Below are 26,735 nucleotides of genomic sequence, written 5' to 3'. Positions count from 1 at the left end.
CATGTGTTCTCATTGTTCAACACCCACCTGTGAGTGAGAACATGCGGTGTTTGATTTTCTGTTCTTGTGTCGGTTTGCTCAGAACAATGGTTTCCAGGTTCATCCATGTTCCTACAAAGGACACGAACTCATCCTTTTTGATGGCTGCATAATATTCCATGGTGTATATTTGCCACATTTTTCCTGTCCAGTCTATCATCGATGGGCATTTGGGTTGGTTCCAGGTCTTTGCTATGGTAAACAGTGCTGCTGGGGGTCCAAAGTGGCTCCCGCCAGAGGTCATGGTGCTCGCGAAGGCGAGGTCATCAGTTCAAGGCTAACCTGAGCAACCTCATAAGCTCAAACTGATTGGCAAAAAAAAAAACAGTGCTGCAATGAACATTCGTGTGCATGCCTCCTTATAGTAGAACAATTTATAGTCCTTTGGATATATACCCAGTAATGGGATTTCTGGGTCAAATGGAATTTCTATTTCTAGGTTGTTGCAGAATCGCCACACTGTCTTCCACAATGGTTGAACTAATTTACACTCCCACCAGCAGGGTAAAAGTGTTCCTATTTCTCCACATCCTCTCCAGCATCTGTTGTCTCCAGATTTTTTAATGATCACCATTCTAACTGGCATGAGACGGTATCTCAGTGTAGTTTTGATTTGCATTTCTCTAATGACCAGTGATGATGAGCATTTTTTCATGTTTGTTGGCCTCATATGTGTTTTCTTTTGTAAAGTGTCTGTTCATCTCTGCCCACTTTTGAATGGGTTTGTTTGTTTTTTTCTTGTAAATCTGTTTTGGTTCTTTGTAGATTCTGGATATCAGCCCTTTGTCAGATGGGTAGATTGCAAAAATTTTTTCCCATTCTGTTGGTTGCCGATTCACTCTAATGACTGTTTCTTTTGCCGTGCAGAAGCTGTGGAGTTTGATTAGGTCCCATTTGTCTATTTTGGCTTTTGTTGCCAATGCTTTTAGTGTTTTGGTCGTGAAGTCCTTGCCTATTCCTATGTCCTGAATGGTTTTGCCTAGATTTTCTTCCAGGGTTTTTATGGTGTTAGGTCTTATGTTTAAGTCTTTAATCTATCTGGAGTTAATTTTAGTGTAAGGTGTCAGGAAGGGGTCCAGTTTCTGCTTTCTGCACATGGCTAGCCAGTTTTCCCATTTATTAAACAGGGAATCCTTTCCCCATTGCTTGTTTTTGTCAGGTTTGTCAAAGATCAGATGGTTGTAGATGTGTTGTGTTGCCTCCGATGCCTCTGTTTTGTTCCATTGGTCTATATCTGTTTTGGTACCAGTACCATGGCTGTTTTGATTACTACCATGGCTGTTTTGATTACTGTAGGCTTATAGTATTGTTTGAAGTCTGGTAGTGTGATGCCTCCAGCTTTGCTCTTTTTGTTTGGAATTGACTTGGCTATGCGGGCTCTCTTTTGGTTCCATATGAAGTTTGAGGTGGTTTTTTTCCATTTCTGTGAAGAAGGTAGCTTGCTGGGAATAGTGTTGAATCTGTAAATTGCTTTGGGCAGTATGGCCATTTTCATGATACTGATTCTTCCTAACCATGAACATGGAATGTTTCTCCATCTGTCTGTGTCCTCTCTTACTTCGTTGAGCAGTGGTTTGTAGTTCTCCTTGAAGAGGTCCCTTATGTTCCTTGTTGTATTCCTAGGTATTTTGTTCTCTTTGTAGCAACAGTGAATGGCAGTTCATTCTTGATTTGGCTCTTTCAGTCTGTTATTGGTGTATAGGTATGGTTGTGATTATTGCACATTGATTTTGTATCCTGAGACTTTGCTGAAGTTGCTTATCAGTTTCAGGAGATTCTGGGCTGAGACGATGGGGTCTTCTAGATACACAATCATGGCATCTGCAAATAGAGGCAATTTGACTTCCTCCTTTCCTATTTCAGTACATTTTATTTCTTTTTCTTGCCTGATTGCTCTGACTAGAACTTCCAATACTATATTGAATAGGAGTGGTGAGAGAGGATATCCTTGTCTAGTGCCAGATTTCAAAGGGAATGCTTCCAGTTTTTGCCCATTCAGTATGATATTGGCTGTTGGTTTGTCGTAAATAGTTTTTATCATTTTGAGATACGTTCCGTCAATACCTAGTTTATTGAGAGTTTTTAGCATAAAGTGCTGTTGAATTTTGTCAAAGGCCTTCTCTGCATCAATTGAGATAATCATGTGGTTTTTGTCTTTGGTTCTGTTTATGTGGTGAATTACGTTTATAGACTTGCGTATGTTGAATGCAAGGATTCATCCCTGGGATGAATCCTACTTGATCATGGTAGATAAGCTTTTTGATGTGCTGTTGCAGTTGGCTTGCCAGTATTTTATTGAAGATTTTTACATCCGTGTTCATCATGGATATTGGCCTGAAGTTTTCTTTTCTTGCTGAGTCTCTGCCAGGTTTTGGTATCAGGATGATGTTGGTCTCATAAAATGATTTGGGAAGGATTCCCTCTTTTTGGATTGTTTGGAATAGTTTCAGAAGGAATGGTACCAGCTCCTCTTTGTATGTCTGGTAGAATTTGGCTGTGAACCCTTCTGAACCTGGGCTTTTTTTGGGTGGTAGGTTCTTCATTGCTGCCTCAACTTCAGACCTTGTTATTGCTCTATTCAGGGCTTCAACTTTTTCCTAGTTTAGGCTTGGGAGGGTGCAAGTGTCCAGGAATTTATTCATTTCTTCCAGGTTTACTAGTTTATTGCATAGAGTTGCTTGTAATAATCTCTGATGATGGTTTGTATTTCTGTGGAATCTGTGGTGATATCCCCTTTATGGTTTTTTTATTGCATCTATTTGATTATTCCCTCTTTTCTTTTTTATTAATCTGGCTAGTGGTCTATTTGTTGATCTTTTTGAAAAACCACCTCCTGGATTCATTGATTTTTTGAAGGAATTTTTGTGTCTCTTTCTCCTTCAGTTCTGCTTTGATCTCAGTTATTTCTTGTCTTCTGCTAGGTTTTGAGTTTTTTTGATCTTGCCCCTTAAGCTCTTTCAATTTCGACAACAGGGTGTCGATTTTAGATCTCTGCTTGCTTCTCATGTGGGCATTTATTGCTATATATTTTCCCCTAGAGACTGCTTTAAATGTGTCCCAGAGATTCTGGTATGTTGTGTCTTTGTTCTCACTGGTTTCAAAGAATATTTTTATTTCTGTCTTCATTTCATTGTTTATCCAGTCAACATTTGAGAGCCAGTAGTTTAGTTTCCATGAAGCTGTGTGGTTATGAGTTAGTTTCTGAATTCTGAGTTCTAACTTGATTGCACTGTGGTCTGAGAGACTGTTTGTTATGATTTCCATTCTTTTGCATTTGCTGAGGGGTGATGTACTTCCAATTATGTGGTCAATTTTAGAGTAGGTGTGATGTGGTGCTGAGAAGAATGTATACGCTGTGGATTTCGGGGGAAGAGTTCTGTATATGTCTATTAGGTTTGCTTGTTCCAGGTCTGAGTTCAAGTCCTGGATATCCTTGTTAATTTTCTGTCTGGTTGATCTGTGTAATATTAACAATGGCATGTTAAAGTCTCCCACTATTATTGTGTGGGAGTCTAAATCTCTTTGTAAGTCATTAAGAACTTGCCTTATATATCTGGGTGCTTCTGTATTGGGTGCGTATATATTTAGGATCATTAGCTCTTCTTGTACATTGATCCTTTTACCATTATGTAATGTCCTTCTTTGTCTCTTTTGATCTTTGCTGGTTTAATGTCTATTTTATCAGAGATGAGAATTGCAACTCCTGCTTTTTTTTTTGCTCTCCATTTGCTTGGTAAATCTTCCTCCATCCCTTTATTTTGAGCCTTTGTGTATCCTTGCATGTGAGATGGGTTTCTTAGATACAGCACACCAAAGGGGTTTGGCTTTTTATCCAATTTGCCAGTCTGTGTCTTTTGATTGGGCATTTAGCCCATCTACATTTTAGGGTTAATATTGTTACATGTGAATTTGATCCTGCCATTTTGATGCTAGCTGGCTGTTTTGCCCATTGATACAGTTTCTTCATTGTGTTGATGGTCTTTACCATTTGGTATGTTTTTGGAGTGGCTGGTACTGGTTGTTCCTTTCTGTGTTTAGTGCCTCTTTCAGGAGCTCTTGTAAAGCAGGCTTGGTGGTGATGAAATCTGAGTATTTGCTTGTTCGCAAAGGATTTTTATTTATCCTTCACTTATGAAGCTTAGTTTGGCTGGAGATGAAATTCTGGGTTGAAAGTTCTTTTCTTTAAGGATGTTGGATGTTGAATATTGGCCCCCACTCTCTTCTGTCTTGCAGGGTTTCTGCTGAGAGATCTGCTGTGAGCCTGATGGGCTTCCCTTTGTGGGTAACCCGACCTTTCTCTCTGGCTGCCCTTAGCATTTTCTCCTTCATTTCAACCCTGGTGAATCTGATGATTATGTGCCTTGGGGTTGCTCTTCTTGTGGAATCTCTTTGTGGTGTTCTCTGTATTTCCTGGACTTGAATGGTGGCCTGCCTTTCTAGGTTGGGGAAGTTTTCCTGGATAATATCCTGAAGTGTGTTTTCCAGCTTGGATTCATTCTCTCCATCACATTCAGGTACACCTATCAAATGTAGATTAGGTCTTTTCACATAGTCCCATATTTCTTGGAGACTTTGTTCATTCCTTTTTACCCTTTTTTCTCTAATCTTGCCTTCTCATTTTATTTCATTGAGTTTTTTTGACCTCTGATATCCTTTCTTCTGCTTGGTCAATTCGGCTGTTGAAACTTGTGTATGCTTTGTGAAGTTCTCATGTTGTGTTTTTCAGCTCCATCAATTCACTTATATTCCTCTCTAGTTGTATATTTTCGTTAGCATTTCATCAAATCTTTTTTCAAGGTTCTTAGTTTCTTTGCATTGGGTTAGAACATGTTCTTTTAGCTCAATGATGTTTCTTATTACCCACCTTCTGAAGCCTGATTCTGTCAATTCATCACACTCATTCTCCATCCAGCCTTGTTTCCTTGCTGGTGAGGAGTTGTGATCCCTTGTAGGAGGAGAGGTGTTCTGGTTTCGGGTGTTTTCATCCATTTTGCACTGGTTTCTTCCCATCTTTGTGGATTTATCCACCTGTCATCTTTGTAGTTGTTGACTTTCAGATTGGGTCTCTCTGTGGACAACCTGTTTGTTGATGATGAAGTTATTTCTTTCTGTTTCTTAGTTTTCCTTCGAACAGTCTGGGCCCTCTGCTGTAGGACTGCTGAGGTACACTCCAGGCCCTGCTTGCCTGGGGATTACCTGCAGCAGCTGCAGAACAGTAAGGGCTACTCCCAGTTTCTTCTTCTTGTTATCTTTGTCCCAGAAGGATACCCGCCAGATGTCTGAGCTCTCCTTTATGAGGTGACTCTTTGGATATACATGGGTCAGGGACCTGCTTGAGGAGACAGTCTGTCCTTTATAGAAGCTCAAGTGCTGAGCTGTGAACTCCATTGTTCATTCAGAGCTGCTGGGCAGGTACGTTTAAGTCTGTTGCAGCAGAACTCATAACCCTCCACCTTTTTCCCCCCAGGTGCTCTGTCCCAGAGAGTTAGGGCTTTATTTATGAGTTTCTGTTGTGCTCTTGCCTTTTTTCAGGGCTGCCCTGCTCAGTGAGGAGGCAGCCTAGTCACTGCCTGCAGAGGCTTTGCTGAGCTGCTTTGGGCTCCACCCAGCTGCCGTGTGAACTTCCCTGCAGTCCTGTTTATACGGGTATAGTTAGAGCTGCCTCAGCAGTGGCGGGCTGCCTCAGCAATGGCAAACTACCTCTGTAGTGGTGGACTGCCTCGGTAATGATGGACACCCCTCGCCCACAGAGCTGGACCGTCCTGGGTTCAGCTGTGCTTGCTGTGAAACTCTCAATCCAGAATGTTTCCGATTGCTTTTTTTGTGTGTGTGTGTGGGGGTGGGACCAGCTGAGCCTGATCACCTGGCTCCCTGCCTCAGAGCCCTTTGTTTTTTTTTCATTTGAACTGTCCACTCTATCTCCCAGGTGTTCCGGTCACCTGTTGAAAAGGTGCCGGGATTTGTGTGATTTCCTGTGTGGCGACCCACTGCGCCAGCTGAAACAGCCGGGCTGAGATTTGTGGTGCTTTTTTGCCCAGGAATCTCCTGGCCAGGCTCCCTGTTTCAGTCCCCTTTTCAATCAGTTGAATGGGCAACTCTGTCTGCCAGGAGCTCTAATTGCCAGCTAAAATGGCACCTGGACCTATGTATTTTGTACCAAGAACCGCCGCGCCAGGGCGCCAGCCAAACAGCCTCACCGGCCAAAACAGCTGTACTGGCGACCCATGGGGCTCCTCCACCTGGGAATCTCCTGGTCTGTGGGCAGAAAGAATCCATCTGGAAATGCAGCATCCACTCACCGTCTGTGCTTTCGCTGGGAGCTGCAATCCTGAGCTGCTCCTAATTGGCCATCTTGGATCCTTCCCTGTTTCCTTTTTTGTGTCCATGTGTACTCAGTGTTTAGCACCCACTTATAAGTGAGAACATGCGGTACTTGGTTTTCGGTTCCTGTGTTAATTTGCTTAGAATCAGGGCTTCCGGCTCCACCCATGGTGCTGCAAAGGACATGATATTGTGATAGTTAATCTTTTTTATCCATTTGCTTCAGAAACAGAGAGGCTGGAGTCCAAACCCTGACTGATGCCTATTCCTACTTGGAAAACCTTGAATATGTACCTCAGTCTCATAAACTTTCTCTTTCTCAACAGCTAAATAGAGATGGAATTAACCTCTTCCCAAGGATTGGATGCCGTAACATAGATGAAGCACTCAGCACAGTGCCTGGCATCCTGTAGGAGCCCAGTTCATGTTGGTCATCATTGCAGTTGTCAGAGGTGATACTATAAGAGATTGCAGTAGTTGCAATAGTGACTTAGCACTTAGCACAATGCATAGAATACAGGGGAGGCCTAGTAAATGTTGAATTTATGACTGAACAAGTAAGTGAATAAGTGAGCCTATTATTCCCCTTCATAATTCAGAAAAGGGTACTGAAGGAAAAGAAGGGTTAAGTGGAAAAAAGTCATACATCATGATTTGGACTCAGAGCCTGTGATTCGGAGTCCAGAGCTCTTTTAATTATCTCTGATCACCACCTCCTTCCTCACAGCCTCATCATCTCACACGCTCCTGACATATGTGTTTATGTTTGAGATACACATGCCTGTCTGACAAATAGGGCACCTCCTTCAAAATTTTAGTTTTTCTATCTGGGTTCCCTGGGGACTGGTGATGACCTGCAGCTGGGTGCACTGTCTGAGGCATCTTGTACTTTGCTTCTCTTATATCAGAAGCCCAGGTCTGGAGCAGGGTCGAGCTGGAGCCTGGAAGTAAAGCAGTTAAGGTGAAATTTTAGCACAGATCTCCAGAGATTATGTAGCTGAATGATGTTGGGGAGATATATAAATTTGTCTCCAAAATCTCTTTGCTTTCTTTTTCTTTGTATTGCCCTTTTCTATCTTATCCATTTGATTTACACCATGGTTTCTACCCTACCCAGGAAGTATAGCCACAGCAAGAAAGAAAAGAAACAAAAGACATTACAGTCCTGGCATAAATTAGAGGTTTAGAAAAATAATTGTCTAGCCCATTTCCCACCATATAGAAGTAAATGAAAAATAAAATCTCTGAACTGACAAGTTGAAAGACAATAGGAATGGAAACAACCAAGATTCTAGTTTGAGTTTCTGGGAATGGGCCATACCACCTACTAATCTTGGATTATGTCGTGGGCATTGACATTGCTGGGAAATGCATGATACCCTGTTAAACTGAAGGAGATGATAGAAACCATGGTCTGCTTCCCATAAAGCAGGGAGGGAGGAGTAGGGCCTCACCCACAGTGGCTCCTTACACTTTCAAGGTGTCAAGCAGCAGACACAAAGCAAGCAGGCCACAAAGGAAGTTGGGGAAAAAGGGGACAGCCCACCACATGTTTCCTGGGTCCCTAAAAGAGTATCTGAAAGAGCAGTGAAGCTTTCCTCTGTCTACTCCCCTTCATCACCCCCAAATAAGCCAAGAGGTAAGAGTTGAGGAACCAGTAGAGAGAAGAGAGGGATGGAGGGAGTGAGGTGGGGTGGAGAGAGAGAACCAGCATACCTGAAAGAGTATCACAGTCTTGACAAAAAAAAATCCCACAGTGGAAAAGCTTGTGGACAGAAGACCAGGTGTGGATGCAGAGATCTCAGCAGGGGCCTATGAGAAAATATGATGACAATCAAGAAGGAGATGTAGCCATGCACATCTCTGCACTTGGACAGTTACAGATCCACGCCAGATACTTGTCTCCACCCCAGTGTGACTGCACTCCAGAACGTATATGCTGCCCCAGAAAGGAGGAGGCACAAGAGAGAGCCTGGAGTTTACTGACTTTAAACCAAAAGTGTCTAAATCAACTCTAAATGGACTGAGATTGCTTTTTAGGCCTCAGGTGAATTGGGAGCTAAAAATACAACTGAATGTTCCAAAATGTGAATTGTACTTCTGCACACCTGAGGAATTGACTTTAAATTACTTCCTACTATGACCTTTTCTTTTTCTCTTGGAATGCCAGTATGTGACGGCCACTGGGACAGCCATCATCCGTGCTGCCCAAACTTACTCAGTCTGCTGAGAGCAATCCAGATAGGTCTCTGTTGTCCATCCGAGCAGGCCCAAAATACAGACATACACTCAAATGCTCTGAAAACTTTCCAAAATACCTTTACACAGCAGGGGTTTAGTCGTGGTGGTGACAATGACATTAGTGATGACTGTACACACTCTAGATATAAAATCCTCAGGAATAAGACAGAAAATCCTTAATATATATCATGAATGGCATTCTTAGAGCAAGACTTGGAAATGTTTTATCTTCAAACTCTCTTCATACCTCTTCCTTGAACTCCAGATTCATAAATCTATTGCCTATTTGATATCTCTACTTGAATGTGTAACAGACATCTCAAATTAACACATCCAAAGCTTAACCTGTGAGCTCCACCCCAGCCCCTATCAACTCCCCAGACAAATCTATGCAACCTGCAGTCTTCTTATGGCAACTCCCTCCTTACAGTTGTTCAACTGAAAACACCATTCCTGGCTCTTCTCTTCTCTGACACCCACATCCAGTCATCAGGACCTCATGTTGTCTTTACCACAGTCCCCTCTTAGCTATGGTTTGGTTTTCTGTGGTTTCAGTTACCTGTGTCAACCTTGACCCAAAAATATTAAATAAAAAATTTTAGAAATAAACAATTCATAAGTTTTTGTTTGTGGACTATCCTGAGTATAATGAAATCTTGCACCAGCCCATTCTACCCCACCAGAGACTTGAATCATCCCTTTGTCCAGCACATCCATGCTGTCTATGCTACCCTTAGTCACTTAGTAGCTGCCAATAGATTAACCATCACAGTATCAACTGCTGTGTTCAAATAACCCTGATTTTCCTTAGTTGTTCTATTTTACTATTAGTTGTTATTATTAATATCTTGCCATACCTAACTTATAAGTTAAACTTTACCATAGGTATGTATGAGTGGGAAAAAACATAGTGTACCTAGGGTTCAGTGCTATCTGTGGTTTCTGCCATCAACTAGGGGATCTTGAATATATATCCCCATGGACAAGGGGGGGGTCTACTGTACCTTCAAAAACTATTCAGAATTCAACCACCCTTTAACATCTCCACTGCTACTCTTGTCTAAACCATCTCTCACCTGGATACTTCAGTTGCCACCTGCTGGTCTTCCTGCTTTCACTTCTGCCTTCCCTTCAGTCTGTGTTTCATACAGCAGTCAGAATGATCCTTTTAAAATGTAAATTATGTCATGTTCAAAACCCTCTGATGGCTCATAACTGACACAGACAAAATCCCAAATTCCCAGATCCCCTTCCCAGACCTGCTTTGAAATGAAACTTAGATGTGGTGCTTCTTCAGGCCATATATTCGCTCTGTGACTTGGGAAAGGTATTTGAACTTGCTCCTGTGTGTTTCTGATCCTGTGTCCTTAAGTTGGTGGCAATCAGTATATACCTTGAACATATCAGGCATGTCCTTGCCTTGGAACTTTGTATGGGCTGACATCTCTTCCTGAAATATTATTCTCCCAATTATTCATATAGAGTGTCCTACTTTTTCAAGTATTTTCTCAAATATCACCTTTAAAAATAAGTCCTCTCCTGAGCACCTCATTGTAAACTGCACCCTGGCACTCTTCCTCTGCACTCCTGATATCTTCCTCTGCCTGGATTTTTGTTGTTGTTGTTTTTTTGCCTTTAGTATCTCTCACCTTTTTCCATATATCATAATTTTATGTTTATTGCTTGTTACCTGTATCCTCTTACTAGAATATAATCTCCACAATGGCAGGGGCTCATTCTGATACGCTTTTTATGTACTCAGGCACCAAGAATATTGCCAGGTATATGGTAAGCATTCCATAAATATTGGATGAACTAGTGAATTAAAATCACTGGACACAAAACGTTAACATTAAAAGGGACTCTGAGGTTTATCTGGCCAAGTCAGTGGCTTCCTGACTCCCTTATTCTGTTGATCCATCCTTGATCTCGAAACAATGTTGTCACGCATTTTTTCCCTTCAGTACTTGAAGTGCAAAGAGATTTAGCCATACTCATTAGTTCATGACAGACACTTGTCAACATCTCCATTCTCCTCCTGCTCCCCTCCCCAGGTACCTCCTCTATTATGCTTAATCTAGATATGCTCCAGTAGGAATATGGTACAGACATTGTTTTTTGTACATGTTTTCTTCTATATATGGTATCATGCTATAGAAGTCACCTTTTGTCTCTCATTTTTTTTTCACGCAACTGCATGGTTCAGATCTTGCTATGTTGCTGCATTAATTGTTTAACTGCTGCCTTTTCCTTAGATGAACTCACTACATTTTACTCTTCCACTCTCTATATAACACAACTTAAAAGCATTTATTTGCAGTTGCTTTCTTTTTCAGCATCAGCAATAATCTAGCACATCCATGCTGTCTATGCTACCCTCAATCACTACTAGCTGCCAGTAGATTGACTGTCACAGTACATAGTGCTGTGTTCAAATAACCCTGATTTTCCTTAGTTGTTTTTATTAGTTGTTATTAATATCTTGCCATACCTAACTTATAAATTAAACTTTGTAAATTAAACTGATTTCAAATCATTTTTAAGATTAAGGAGGAAGATGAGTTGGGTGCAACAAGAATGAGATCATGTTGAGTACTGGTAGGGGCAGAGAATTTGAAATGAAATTTGCATGTGGTTTTTTTTCAGGCCATATACTCTGTCTGTGACTTGGGAAAGGTATATGACCTCTCCTGTGTGTTTTTGATTCTGCATCCTTAAGTTGGTGCCAATCATAGTATATACTTCAAAGCGTGGTGACAGTGAAAACATAGTAAGGTTTATCAGTGAGGAATATAAAATTATTTCATCAACTAATAAGCTGTACTCAAATATTAATGGTCATTTTGGTTTGTCTTCTTAAAATTTTTTTCTTATTTCATTCCAAAGGTTTATGGGAGAGCAGGTGATGTTTGGTTACAAGAATACGTTTTTTAGTGGTGACTTCTGAGATTTTGGTGTATCTGTCACCTGAGTAGTGTACACTTTACCCAATATGTAGTCTTTTCTGCCTCACCCCCAGAGAATTTCATGGAAAGTTCTGCTTTCCAGAACATGTGGGCTGGAAGTTGCTTAAGTAACATGCATACACAGATTGAACATGGTGGATTGTGTTATATCTTTCTCCACGTCAACAAGGCTCCCCTTCCCTGCAGTCACCTACATAACACCTGGGAGGGCTGCAGCTCAGAGAACGAGGTCATCTAGGCTCTTTTGCGCATTTCATAGCCTTAGTGCCTTCAGTAAAAGCTGGCACCAAAAGATCCTGCCTTAAAAGCAGCACAGTTATTCTCTGCACAAAGTCACCTTTTTGTAATTTCCGTAAAATACAAGTATTTTCTTGACTGCTGCCCTAAGCAACAGGTCAGAGAGTACATAAAGTAATTCCTAAAGGTACATATTTTACTGTCTCTTGAAAAATAGATTTGCAAATATAGATAGGAAATTTTTCTCAAGCTTAGTGAACAGCAGCCACAATAAATTGTGTGATAGTAATTGGAAGAGGTTTACTCCAAAAATGGAGCAGGGAATCCCTGCTCCATTTAGAAACATGCCTGGGTATGTTGAGTGAGGTAGTAAAATGGTCCATTAGATCATTTTCATGTTTCCTAAGAACCCTCCTAGAAGAAAGCTCATCCTAAGGAGGTAAAGAACCACACATAAGACCAACCAAAGTACAGGCTATGCTGCTGTAACAAAAAAAGACAAGAAATACAATAGTGTGAATTAAAGAGAAGCAGTCCCAAGGTAACAAGGTAGCCATGCTCCATGAGGTCACTGAAACATCCAGTTCTCTTCCATTGAGGATCTCTGCCACCCTGTAGTGTATTATCTTTGCTTGCATAGTCAAAGGATAACGGCCATGTTTTTTCTCCAACCTACACAAAGGGCAAAAAATATGGAGAAGCCCGCATCTAATTCTTTAGGATTCAGCCACCATTTCAAGCCAACATAAGCGTATTTTTGAGTCTCTTTGTTACATCAGCACAGTCTGTATTTAAACTAAAACACTGCAGCTCCCTTCCCTTAGGAGATGATCTTTCTCCTAGGTCCTCAACAGAACCATTAAAATATATTTCAGTCCTGCTTGAAACCTTTGACCTAAACTCGGTCATATTGTCAAATTTCATTACAAGAATGCTCAGGAAATGCAGTTTCTAGCTGAATGACATATGCCCAGCTACCTTATTGGGCACAGGAAGAGGGGATATGTTACTAGAGGAAACAGAGAGGTAATAAGTTCTGGAGAACTGTTAGCAATTTCTACTAAACCCAGTATCAAGGCAAAGGTTGTTGGAGAAGAGTGATTCTGGTCCCTGTAAATCAAATTTATCCTTAGGCCAGCCACGTGGACTCATGTCTAGGACCCAGTCAGAGAGAGTGCTATAAATAAAAACCAAATGATCAAGCATGTTTAATGAAATGGTGGGAAGTCTTGGGGGCATAAGCTAACTACTTTAGGGTTCCTCTCACATATTGGAAGGCCAAAAAAAAGGTGGGGAGATAATATCCCCTGTTTAACCAAGAAACAAAGTGCAGATATGTTATCTTAAGAGCTCAGTTGTCATTCCTAGCAGATTTCAGGGTCTTTTTAGAGACGGGAGAAACCACAGTGGTAACACATGGGAGACAGCAGTGGCTGGCAGGAGCTTGCAGTACCTTCTAGGACACAGCAGAATCAATGGCAAGAGATGGTAGCATCCAGCAAGGATTCAGTGGCCTCACTGGTGATGGCGGCAGTGCCAGAAGAGGTGGCAGCAATTTCTGGGTGTGGAGAGAACATCAGCACTGCCTGGGGAAGCCAGTGACACTTGCTGGAGGCAGAGAGAACGGCGATATCCAGGATCCCCACACAGTAGCTAAGGATTTACACCTGGATCCACGTGAGCTCTCTCTAGGGGGCTGCCAGAAATATGTGTATGTGTGTGCATGGGTGCACGTGCATGTGCGTATATGCTTGTGTGGTTACTTTGCATAAAGTCCTCCACAAACAGGTGCCAGTGAAATTTATAAAGTTGAAAGCCTCATTGGTATCCACGAGAGAATAAGCCATGAGTTAACTGGTCAGTAAAGCTAAGTTTCATCCTCCAGCCATAAGCATATTTTGAAGATGCTCTTAGCACTTTTAGTACAGAGTAACTGCAAGCTTTAAACTATGCAATGGAGCTGTAAAGTATATAATGGAGTTTTTCATTTTTGAGAAAACAAAATGGAGTTAGAGGTTTTACAGTTTACCTGTTATCTTAAAATCAGAAAGCTATAGAACAAAAAGCTACACCCAAGTCACTAGTCCTAGACCCCGCGTTTTAATACTGTCGAATGTTCTCTCATGGGATGATGCCTCTACTCATAGGGATTCCAGAGTTGTCCACCAGAGCAAGGAGCTGGGTGATTTGGGGAACATTTTTTTTGCACAAAGCAAAGCCTGAGATCTTGAGGCACTGTGCAACACTGGGGAAATGGCCTAGTTATTAATTTTTATAAAATATGTTAATAAGCTTCCCACTATTTCCTCTCATTATTCAGTGTTGCCTTTCTGGTTCTCTGACACTTAACTGTGACAATGTGACCCAAAAATATCAGTGCCTGCAGGCTCCCTGACCCCTAGCTTATCTTCTTCCAACAGCTGGGACATTGGACCCCTGCCAAAGTCTCTGCTTCAGAGTCAGGGCAAATCATTCTCTCCTGTTTGGACATCTTTTAATACTTAAAAAAAATCATATGCACAAAAAGTATATAGGACTCAGCAAGCCCTCAACAATTTTAATATCCTTCCTCTTCTCTTCCTTGGATCTTCTCAAATTCTCTAAATATGGTTTTATCTCCTTAAAGGTAGAGAAGTATAAAGTTTATCAGTTGGATATTAGGGAAAAAAATTCAGCTCTCCAAGAGCACATCTACAAAGCAAGTCCCAGAAAATGCTCCATTTAGCCATTTAGAAATTAAAAGTAAGCCATCAGGAGCCACCACTCCCTACTTAGTGGCCTGTGGTAGGCATTTTTAATTCAACAGCATCCACTCTTTTTTCCCTCTATGCTCTTTCCTTTCTGATAAGGTGCAGTGCAGACCACTACCCTACTCAGAATAGGTTAGGCAGCCACTAGCAATCATTTGGAGCTAGCACATGAAATGAAAGCTATTTTCCCTGCCTGCTGAAGTTTATCAGTATAAATACTCAAATGAACCCCAACCTAGCAGTTCTAGGTTGAACTTACTCAACAATTTTTATCCAGGTAATTTGGTCTTTAACAGGTTTAAGTGAGTCACATGTGTCCAGGCTCAACCTTCTGAGGTCAGAAAACATTTGTGGGACCCTGGACACTCCACTCTGCTCCCCATGGAGCAGGTGTCATTAGGAATCTTCACTATTTTGGAGGACAAGGAGCACAAATTGTAGAATGGTTTATTTCTGTAATTTTATAGTCTTTTTGTAGCATTAAATAGCTCTATTACTTAGAAGGTTCTAGGGAGAGTTTAGAGCTTTTTCTACTTTTACCTCCAATAAAGGGAAAGTGGAGCTTTTTGCATAAATTGTTTAAAACTTTTAGTTTGGGGAGGAAAAAACCCATAGTAAGAAATGGATCACATATATTACAACTAAGTTTTCCAATTATGAACTTTCTAAACTTAATGACATCATGTCTTATATGTAATTCTGTAGACTGTCACTTCCCCCAAACTAATTATAGATAGCAGTTTATCAAACTTGCTAGCATGTTTTTATTTTTCACTATAAATCTGTTTATATTAATAAAAATTGTGAAATCAATCCATTTGGGTTGGTAGTATACAGAACACACGTAAGCACGTTAACTATTGTGACTTCTTTCAAGTCTAAATGATTTAATAAAACTTTTAAATTAAAAAAAGAGAGTTTGAAGAAAGAAAAAGTCTTGAAATCATGCTAAAGCAACAGACAAGCAGGCAGCCAGCCCATGTAATCACTGTGGTTGAAAGGAGATGTTTTGTAAACCAGGAGGAGGAACCACAAAACTTGGAGAGACAAGCAGGGCATCAGATCAGAACCTACAGGAACAGCATAATGTGGGCAAGGATGAGGAGGTCAGATGTCAAGAGTTTGCAGTCTCACCCACACTGCTCTGTGTGTACTTGCTGTGGGGCCAGCTGCCTCTTTACACCTCAGGCTGATGCCACAAAGACATTTTGTATGATTTAACCTAAACCATTTCCCCTGCTAATCTCATCACTCATATGATCCAGGAATGTTAAGAATCCAGAGACCTATATTTAAATTCCAAACCTGTGTTTCTTTATGGCTAATATGACCTTGTGAGAGCAGCCCAAATTTACCAGCCTTGGTCCTATGTTTATATAGCAGTAGTCAGACAAGTTGATCTCTAAGATCGTTTGTCTTTAAAGTTTTATGATTCTGAGGTGGAAAGGTTGGGACCAAGGGAGAAACTTGACTCTGGATGCCGAAAAGCAGGAATGAACACCTTTAGAAAAGCATAACAAAGCAGCACCGGAAATTATCTTGCTATTTTGGCCATTATACTTGGTTTTTACATTTGCCAATTTGTGGCTAAAAATGATGATTTATCCATCACTAACATTTCTTTTCTGATCATTCCATAAAACCATTATAAATTCAACCAAATTCGATAACATATTAGAGGTCCAATTCCTGGACTGTTTCATACTTAATGCATTAGATTATGTAATAACAGACAAATAATTAAAGCTTTTGCTATGTGCCAGCTACTGTGCAAAGCATTTGTATTTATTAGCTTGCTTAATCCTCCCAACAAAGATATTATGTACTTTTATCCCTGGAAGGTGATGAAACTGAAATTTAGGAGAATTAAGCGATGTGCTCAAGGTTACACAGCTAATAAATATTTAGAGCTGGATTGTTAAGTGAAGCAGTCTGACACCGGAGTCTTGGTCAAGGAAATGTGAGTGGTATAATATGCTTTAGTTTTAAAAGTCTGTAAGATAGTCTTATAAACAATAGAGAGTTTGTGCATATCACATTTATATGTAGCATTTTTCATAAAATATCCTATTACAAAAAATAACTGTGCTTGGAGGGGCTCTGGAAAGGAATGTCATCGTTAGCAGTCTACTGAGTGGCTCTGTGATGCCTTCAGCTGTGTGACAAACACACAAAGTCACGGCAGGTTGAAGGTTATATGCTCTATGCTCTGCCTCTCTAATGCCAGGGTTGCTCCAGGATTTAGCCCCAGGGCTGGTGCACTGGGGTACACAGGGAAAACCTGATCTTCTCTCAAGAATCACGGTAATCATCTCATGGGATCATGACCAGGAGAATTAATTTGTGCAGGTACACATAGATGCAAATCCGACAAGCACATTAAAGTGGCAGGGGAGAGAGAGAAACTATGATCCCTCGACAACTGTCCACATTTTCATTTTCAGTCTGCACTCCCTAAACTCTCATTCCCTCTCCAACCCACTCCAGTGTGACTCATCCTTCACTTCTCCACTGGAACTTGACTTCTTGTCAAGGGCACCAACAAGCTAGATCTTTGATATTCAAAGTGTGGTCAAAGGGCCAGTAGCTTCAGCATTACCTGGCAGCTTGTTAAAAAAGCAGAGAAGCCTGGGTGCAGTGGCTCATGCCTGTAATCCAAACACTTTGGGAGGACGAGACAGGCAGATTGCTTGAGCTCAAGTGTTCAAGATCAGCCTGGGCAACATGGTGAGACCCTATCTCTACCAAAAAAAAATAATAAACTAGCTAGGCGTGGTGGTATATGCCTGTTGTCCCAGCTACTTGGGAGGCTGAGGTGAGAGGATGGCTTGAGCCTGCAAGGTGAAGACTGCAGTGAGCCAAGATCATGCCAATGCACTCCAGCCTGGGTGACAGAGTGAGAGCCTGTCTCAAAATAAATAAATAAATAATAAAGAGTAGAGAATTGCAGAGTCCCTGCCCCAGCTCCAGAATATGATTTTAATAATTCCCAGGTGATCTCTATGCTTATTAAAGATTGAGAAACACGGTGGCTCAAGCCTGTAATCCCAGCACTTTGGGAGGCCGAGGAGGGTGGATCACGAGGTCAAGAGATCAAGACCATCCTGGTCAACATGGTGAAACCCTGTCTCTACTAAAAATACAAAAAATTAGCTGGGCATGGTGGTGCGTGCCTGTAGTCCCAGCTACTCAGGAGGCTGAGGCAGGAGAATTGCCTGAACCCAGGAGGTGGAGGTTGCGGTGAGCCAAGATCGCACCATTGCACTCCACCCTGGGTAACAAGAGTGAAACACTGTCTCAAAAAAAAAAAAAAAAGATCAAGAAACATTGACTAGGTCTTCCTAAAGCAAATGATCAATTTTCCTCCCTCATTGTTCTTAGCCACACGTGGCATGGTTGACCACTTTCATTCGTGCAACATTTCGTTCTGGGCTTTGGTGCCATCAGCCTTTCCTGGTTTACTTCCTCCCTCACTGGCCTCTCCTCAGATTCCTTTCCTTGCCTTCTCCTTTACGCTCTCTGCCTCCTCTACAAGTGCTCCAGGTTTTGTCTTTCATCCTCTTCTTCATCTATCCTCTTCCCAGGTGATTTTATCTAGTCTGTTATAACACTGATGACTCCAAACTTTATACTGTATCTCTATCTAAACCTCTGGCCTGAGCTCGAGACTGGTCTATACATTTGCCTACTGGATATATCTACTCAGATATCTAATAAACACCTCAAAATTAACTTTATTAAATAGAACCATGGATCCGACACCCCACCTCTCCAAGTCCATTTGCTCAGGCCACAAATCCAGGAGGCATCCTCTAGTCTTTGCTTTTCCTTATACTCCACTTCCAAACCAATCTATCAGCAAGTCTTACGAAAATTATCTCCATAGTAAACCCGAAATCTGAAAATTTCATTTTGTCTCCATTTTACAGCCCTATTCAATCATGGACCACTGCAAGGTGTTTCTCACCGTGTTCCTGCTTCCACTCCGATCCATTCTTCAAACAGCATCCAGAGAAATGGTTTGAACCAGAAATCAAAGTATAGTGCTCTTCTGCCTAAAACCCTCCAATGTCTTCCCATTGTAATAGCATTGAAGTCCACTATTCTAGCTATATTAGAATACTTCTGGCTGCAGGTTACAAATACCCAGCAGAAAGTGATTATATTTTACAACTCAATAATGCCAAAGGTGGTGGCTCTAATGTTGGTTCAAGAGCTTGACAGTATCATTGAAAACCTAATCTCTTTGATCTGTTTGATGTATCATCTTCAGTGCAGCAGTGATGATGCACCCCATGAGTATAAGATGGCTGCTGCAGCTCCAAGTACTACATCCACATGTCCAAAGGGAGGCAGGAAAGAACGCGCTTCATTTTATTAGAGGGGAGGAGAATCTTTCTCAAACGTACTAAGCAGACTCTTCCTAAGATCCCAGAACTGAGTCACAGTCATTAGCTAGCCCTAAATTAATCAATGCTAAAGAGAAATGTCCAAGCCAATCACAGTTCATTTCTTGGAGAAGGGGAAAAAGTATTCCTTCCCAGAGGATGTTGTGGTCTCATTTCTGAATGGGCAGGGGATCAGAAAGAGGGGAAAAAGACAGCAGTGTTTGTTCCACTTTCTGTGCCTACAGTACCTGCTTACTTTCCCACCTCATTGTTACTTGTGCTCCCTCATTCACCACCCTCCCATCACACTGATTCTCTTTATGTCCCTCAAATTTGCCACGCTTATATCCTTCTCAGGGCCTCTGCACTAGTTATTTTTCTCCTTGAAGTGCTTTTCCACAGATGTTGGCACAGCTGCCTCCTCCTCCTCAGTCAAGTATCATCTTCTCCAAGAGGACATCCCCAGCCACCCTAAGTAACACAGTCCTTCCTTCCCACCTCCCTCCTCATTGGTCACTCCATGCTGCCTTGTTCCATTTCTTTTCTTCACAATTATCTCTATCCAAAAGTATTATGTGTTCATGTTGTCTGTCTTTAGCCTCTAGAATGTCAATTCATTGTCAGGTATTTTGTCATTGCTCTGTCTCCAGTCTCTAAAGCAAGGTCTGATATATAAGTCCCAATCGATTCTTGTTGACTAACTGGCTGACTATAACTCTGGAGAAGTAACCCACATGCCTGCTCCTAAGGCTCTGCTGATCTGGGAGGCTCACAATCAGGCCAGCTCATAAAATGTAATTAGCCAAGTCAGTGAGAGAACGGAAGCTTTTAAAGGGATCCGTTTGTGGCCAGCTGATTGGCTGGCTTTGTCCACTTCTCAATCTTGGGTGGCATCTTCAAGAAACTGTCTATATTTGTCCCTCTATCTATGTAAATATTGCTGAGGTAAGCCTATTTACCTTCGGAACCTTGCGTTAGAGACCTGAGCAAGTGAGTTACTGCAGCTCCACACGATGTCCTAAGTAAAAACAACACTGACGGTCAAGAGGCAGTTGTTCTAAAAGGCACAAAGGAGCCCCTCGAACGTGATTTTTAAAATTCTACTTAAATTTCCATTCAGGATAACAGCATCTCTACTTTTGTGCCAGGACAATAGATCTCAGTAAAGTGGAACTGTATTTTGTTTTGAGTAAACTATGAAGGAGATAAAAATGAGCTGAAGAACCTCGAAGTCAGCTTCCTGTGCTTGGACATCACACAGACTAAGGTTTAAACTCAAGGTTTTCCAAGCCTGACTGCTGCCTCGGAAGCCACTTAAAATCTCCCTGCACCTCAGCAGCTTCATCTATAAACTGAGGCTTGAATCTCACAAAAAATACGAGGGGGATTAAACTAGTTAATGCGCAGGAAATGCTTGGCAGAGAGCAAATGCTCCATTTATCCTGGTCCCATTTCCTTCCAGATTTTCCAGCAAGAATTGAGGCTTACTAAAAGCAGAGAAATTGAAGTCTGATCATTTATGCTATCAACATACTCATACAATCTCAGAGGTGAAAAAAAATTAAAAGACTTCTAGTCTAACCACTACTTTTATTCACTAAATAAAGTACTGGAGAATTTCTTTGAAAAACAACCTCCTGGGATACACAAAATGCCTGAAAATGAGCTTCTATTTCCAATAATTTCTTTTCAATAATCTGATTTTGTATAGAGCCTGATATACCTCCTCTGTTGTAATTCATGGAAGAGAGAGCTCAGCTTTGGAAAAATCCTGAAGATAATGCAAATGTAGCCCCACGCACAGTATCTAGGGCATGTCCTGGAGCACGCCCGGCTCATGTGCTTCCTGAACACCCTCTATGGTAGTCCAGATAGCTTACCAGGATGCTGCAGTGGGGATGCTAGTATTGCCTTCCCCAGGGGAGAAATTGTTACCTACAAAGAAAGACACAATTCAGTTTTCCAATTCTCCCAAATCACCCAAGGTCTTGTTCCTCAACAGTGAGTCAGTAGGTCAACCTCATTAGTCTGCCTTGATGACTAGTGTTCCCATGACTGGCACAAAGACGCTATATAGCAGTGTGGTCAGCTAGTGATACCAAAAGGAGATCAATGTGTCCCTCTCTGTTCTGCTAAATATCTCTTCAGTAGCACGTGATAAGTTGCTAAAACTTTTTAGGCTTCAGCTTTCACATTTGTAAAATGAGAATGTAGGACTTGATAGAGTCTCCAGAAGTTCTTTCCATGTCTAAATTTGTATGTATATCAATATTCCATGTATTTTCTCTCTTATCTGGTCTTGGTTTTCAGCAGAAGAGAAATTCTGGATAGAAGGTCTGAGGGTTAAGGCTGCTAATAAAAACTACAAGTAGCCCCTAGTATTTATAGCTTAATTAAATTTCATTAATATTTTCACATGAAATAATCAATGCATGTTGTGCAATTGCTTGGTCTCAGAAAAGAGGGAGGCAGACAGAAATTTCAGGCTTCAATGATACTCTTAAGGACATTATAGACTAATCGTAGGAAGAGATGAAGAACAATGCAATAATCCGTAGGCTAAGTGCCATAATGGTGATAGCTCTGGTTGATTAAAAAGAACACTAAATTTAAGGTCAGAAAGATTTGGTAAAAAACTGAGTTGTACCACCTACTGGGTCTGCGAACTTGAGAAATCAACTTATGCTTACTGAGCATCAAGTTCCTCATTGATAATAGGAAGTTAGTAATACCCACCCCATAAGACTATTAAGTGTATTTCATTCAATTAAGTAAAGCACCTAGTACACTCTTGCATAAATCTTGAAAACTTACCTGCACTAAATCCTATGCAAAGTTTAGAAAATGCAGATGATGAAGTTCTGTTCTCAAGGAGTTTAAAATCCAGTGGGTAAAACATCCACAATCACAACCACAACCACAAGAACCATTAAAAAAAAAAATTCAAGCAATTACGTCAGTATAATGAGTACTACCAAGGTTTAAGCACCAAGAGCTCTGTGAACACAGAGAAGAGGCACCTAACCTCTTCTCCGTGATCAGGGAAGGGCTTCTTAGAGGAAATTGACATCTAAGATGAGACATAAAGAGAAGACCATGTCTAGGTAAAGAGGAATAGAATATATAGAGTAATTATTTTTGTATTTTTTAGTTTTGTTTTTGCAGCATGTGCAAAGACCTGGTAGAAGGAAAGGGCGCAATGCCTTTGACAAATGCAAAGTGTTCTAGTTCAGTATCATAGAGAAGATAGACGGATGGAATATGTAGATTAATAGAGGAGATGATACATAGTAAAATATATGGACTGATAGAAGAGCTGATACTGGAGATAAAAATTATTTTTGAAGCCATAGTAAGAGTTTGGATTTTAACTTATGATCCTGGGGATCAGCAAAGGATATCATGCAGCAGACATCACAATATGGTTCCAACATCAGAAATATCATCAAGGAAACGAAACAGAGTGGAGAGATTTCAAGGAAGCACAGGAAGTCTCTGAAAGTAATTCAGGTTAGATGATAGTCTAGAAGAAGAAAGTGACAGTGAGGAGGAGAGAAGTAGGTGAATTGAAGAAAGGTTTGTGATGAAGAACTAAAAAGACCTAATACTGCCTAGACATGGGTGGGTAGGGATGGGGGAAACACTAGCGAAAAGAGAGTACCAGGTTTTGATTTTTGGTAATGGGCAAATAACAGTGCCACTGGCTGCATTTTGTTAGAATTAAAAAACAAATTCAGTTTTGGATACACTGTTTTGGTGAAGCAGAAGATTGCCTAACACAGAAACCAACACATAATATATCCACAGTCATTCAGAAATACTTGTTGAACACCTACTATGTGCTAAACACTGTGCCAAAACCTAGAAATATAAAAATGAATACATTTCAGCAGTCCTTGTCTTAAGGATCTCAGAGTTTCATGAGACATCAGATATGGAAACAAATAATTTTATAATATAGCCAAGGTGAGGAATGTTATAGAAAACAAACGTATTCACGGTAAAAAGTATACTAAATGAAATTTCTCAAGCAGTAAGTAACAGGTAGAGGAGAAGCAGACAGCAGAGGGCTCTGCTGGTGAGAAGACTCGTGATAAAGCTAAGTAGGTTTTAAAAGAAGGGTCAATTTTAAGCAAGGAATAAAAAAGTCTGTTAGGCAGAGAGAGCAAAGTGAGCAAAAGTGAGGAGTAAGACAGTGTTTGGCATGTTTGAGGGATAGTACCTAGAAAAGTTTTACTAGTCCAGAGGGCTGTTAAGTGGGATCATGGGGATAAGCCCAGAGAGGCAGTCTTATGGTCTTTGCCTGTGATTTACACCTGCAGCCTGGACTTCACTCAGTTCCAAACTTGTACATTGAGTGAGACTTGGCATCTCCCCTTGAATAGCTAATAGTTAAAGGCAACATGCCTAAAACTGATTTCCCCCCTTTAAAACATGATCTTCCTGGAGTTCTCTCCATATCAGAAAATGTCAACTTCACACTAATAATTGTTCAGATAAAAAAATCTTGGCAGCATCTTTGCTTACCCTCTTTCCTGCCCAGGCCATGTGTAACTCACCAGCAAAACCTGTGATCTAAGGATGATGTCTGCAAAAATAGAAACTAAGGACCTCTGAAAATTCTGTCCTCCATAAAAGCAATGAGAACACTGGCAATTGATTGTCAGAATTAACTTTTTTAGAACCATGAAATTAAAATTTTACAGCACCTAGCAATGGAGATCAAAAATACCTGAAGCAAACTGACAGACTTGAAGGGAGAAATAGACAATTCAAACATAATGATTTGAGACATCAGTACCCCACTTTCAATAATAGATATAACAAATATTAAAAACAGATTAATAACAATAATAGATATAACAAATAGAATTCTTGAACAATACCATGAACCAACTAGAGCTAACAGCCATCTATAAAATATCCCACTCAACAACAGCAGAATACACATTCTTCTCAAGTGCCTGTGGAACACTCTCCAAAATATATGATTTGGCCCATAAAATAAGTCTCAATAAGTTTTAAAACACTGAAATATACAAAGTAAGTTCACTGAACACAATGGAATAAAATTAGAGATCAATAACCAAAGGAAGTTTGAGTAATACACAGATATGTGGAAATTAAAATATTTCTAAGTAATCAGTAATAATATAAATAATCAAAGAAGAAATTATAAAGAAAACTAGAAAATGCTTTGAGATGAATGAAAATGGAAACAACATACTAAAACTTGTAGAACACAGCTAAAATACAGCTTAAAAGGAAATTTATAGCTGTAAACACCTATATTTAAAAGAAGAAAGATCTCAAATCAATAACCTAACTTTCACCATAAAACACAAGTGAAAGGAGAACAAATGAAATCCAAAGCAAACAGAAGGAAAAAAATAACAATCAGAGGAGAAATAAATGAAATAGAGAATCGAAAAACAGTAGAGAAAATCAACAAAACCAATAAAAGAGAAAATCAACAAGACATTTCAAAATGTTCTTTAAAAATACCAAGAAAATTAACTATCTTTTAGCTAGCCTGACCAGGGAAAAAGAAGATTCAAATTACTAAAATCAAGAATGGTGAGACATTACTACTGATCATACAGAAACAAAAAATAACTATAAGGGACTAGTATGGATAATCCCACTCTAACAAAATAGGTAACTCAGATGAAGTGGATACAAGCCTAGAAACATACAAACTACCAAAACAAACTCAAGAAGAAATAGAAAATCTAAATGGATTTATAACAAGAAATTACAATTAGTAATTTAACAATAACTTACCACAAAGAAAAGCCAAGACGAAAGCTGGGCATAGTGGCATGCACTTGTAATCTCTGCTACTCAGGAGGCTGAGATGGGAGAATTGCCGAGTCCGAGGAGTTTGAGGCCAGGCTGTAGTGAGATCTCATCTTTAAAAAGAAAAGGAAAAAGAGTCTCAGGAAAGATGGCTTCACTGGTGAATTCGATCAAACATTTAAAAAGGCTAACATCTATCCTTCCAAAAAATAGAAAAGGAAAAACTTTCCATCTTATTCTACAGAGCAGTATTGTCCTGATGCCAAAATCAGAACAGGCCATCACAAAAAACTTATAAAACAACATTCCTTATGAATAGAAACATAAAAATAGTTAACTAAATATTAGCAAACTAAAACTGACAGCATATTAAAGGAATTACACATGATGACTAGGTGGAATTTATTCTAGCAATGTTAGGTTTTAAATACAGAAACCAATAATGCACCATACTACTAAATAAGGAAACATAAATCACATGATTACATCAATTGATGCAGAAAAAGTACTTAACAAAATTCAACACACTTTATAATTTAAAAAACACTCAAAGTAGGAATAGAAGAGAACTTTATTATCTGATAATGGACATCAATGAAAAATGCAACTTGCATCGTACTGTAATGGCAAAAATGGACTGTTTTCCCCCTAAGATTGGGAACAAGATAAGGATGTTTACTCTTGACAGTTTCATTCAACATTGCACTGGATATTATAACCAGAGCAATTAGGCAAGAAAATTTAAAAAAAAAAAAAGGCATACTGATTGAAAGGGAAGAAGTAAAACTCTCTATTTGCAATGACATAATTTTGTAAATAGAAAATAGTAAGGAATCCATAAAAAAATTATTATTGCTAGTAAACAAATTCAGGAAGATTGCAAGATACAAGATTAAAACACGAAAATTTATTGTTTTTCCATACAATGACAGTGAACAATTCACAAATAGAATTAAGAAAACAAGGCTGGCTGTAATTCCAGCACTTTAGGAGGCCAAGGCAGGCAGATCACTTGAGGTCAGGAGTTCAAGACCAGCCTGGCCAGCATGGTGAAACCCCATCTCTACTAAAAATAGAAAAATTAGCCAGACGGCATGGTGCATGATTGTAATCCCAGCCACTGTGGCAAGTGAATTCCTTGAACCCTGGAGGCAGAGCTGAGATCACACCACTGCACTCTAATCTGGGTGACAGAGCAAGACTCCATCTCAAAAAGAAAAAAGAAAACGATTACCTTTACAATAGTATCAAAAATAATAAAATTTATAGAAATCCATTTAACAAAAGAAGTGTAATGAAAACTATAAAATATCATTGAAATAAGGCAAAGAAAATCTAAATAAATTTAAAAACATTCTGTGTTTGTGGATTGCAAAACTTAATATTATTAAAATGACAATATTATTAAAATGACAATACTTTCCAAATTGCCGATTCACTGCAACTCTTATTACAACTCCAAAGATCCTTTTTGCACAAATGGAAGAGGGGAGATCTTAAAATTCATTCAGAATTTCAAGGGACCTCAAATAACCAAAACAGTCTTGGAAAAGAAAAACAGATGACTTACACTTTCTTTGAGTTCAAACTTACTACAAAGCTACAGTAATCAAAGCAGTATATTGCTAGAATAATGATGGATGTATGAATGAAATAGAATTTCTTACTCTGTTTTCATTTTCTTATTGAATTATTTACATGAATTTTCTTTGGAAAAGCTTTCTACCTCTCTCATGCTATCACACATACATTCTCTTCACTAGACACAGTTGATACCTGCATCTATGCCTTCTATGTGGCTGCAAACAGAAGTGCTCAGCTTTCACAAGTCTTGGAAAGGTAAATTAAATCAAAGCTATATCCAGGCTGAATAGAGACACTTCTTTGAGAAAACGTCAATGCAACTCTGTTTTTACAGGCCCATAACCCTAAAATGTCTGAAAGCCCTTGTCCCTGCAAACATCATGGGGAAGGGGAGATGACTAAATGAGAAT

At 40.0% G+C, this 26,735-nt stretch overlaps 1 long non-coding RNA gene across 1 annotated transcript in view; it reads left to right on the top strand.

The window, feature by feature from the left end:
• Positions 1-24,336, top strand: part of LOC144580082 (uncharacterized) — a 91,324-nt gene extending 66,988 nt beyond the window's left edge. Inside the window, exon 3 of the long non-coding RNA XR_013528957.1 lies at positions 18,484-24,336. This is a non-coding gene — a long non-coding RNA (uncharacterized LOC144580082). The remainder of the gene's footprint in view (positions 1-18,483) is intronic.
• The last annotated feature ends 2,399 nt before the right edge of the window (positions 24,337-26,735 follow it).

This window comes from Callithrix jacchus, chromosome 18, assembly GCF_049354715.1.
Source record: "Callithrix jacchus isolate 240 chromosome 18, calJac240_pri, whole genome shotgun sequence".
Lineage (NCBI taxonomy): Eukaryota > Metazoa > Chordata > Mammalia > Primates > Cebidae > Callithrix > Callithrix jacchus.
The sequence above is the reverse complement of the archived record's forward strand: the minus strand, read 5'-3'. Positions and strand labels throughout refer to the sequence as shown.